Raw genomic sequence first — 246 nt, 5'->3', positions numbered from 1 at the left:
TTAACTCCCAAACTTTCAGCTGGTACCCATTTTACCTACCATAGATGACTAGAGCTGAATTGACAAGAACCCAACCAGATGAAAGACATTTGATACTGTGAGCCAGTGTAAATTGCTACCATTTAATGGATTGATCTTTTGCTTATGGGTGCAGTTGCTCAAAGTTCCAAGTGGAGTGGGAAAATCTTCAACATGCTTGTTCCCTCAGAGTACTGGGTTGATGTTGTTGTTGTTGTCAGGTGCCAT

The sequence above is a fragment of the Chrysochloris asiatica genome, unplaced genomic scaffold (genome assembly GCF_000296735.1).
Source record: "Chrysochloris asiatica unplaced genomic scaffold, ChrAsi1.0 scaffold00011, whole genome shotgun sequence".
NCBI lineage: Eukaryota > Metazoa > Chordata > Mammalia > Afrosoricida > Chrysochloridae > Chrysochloris > Chrysochloris asiatica.
The sequence above is the reverse complement of the archived record's forward strand: the minus strand, read 5'-3'. Positions refer to the sequence as shown.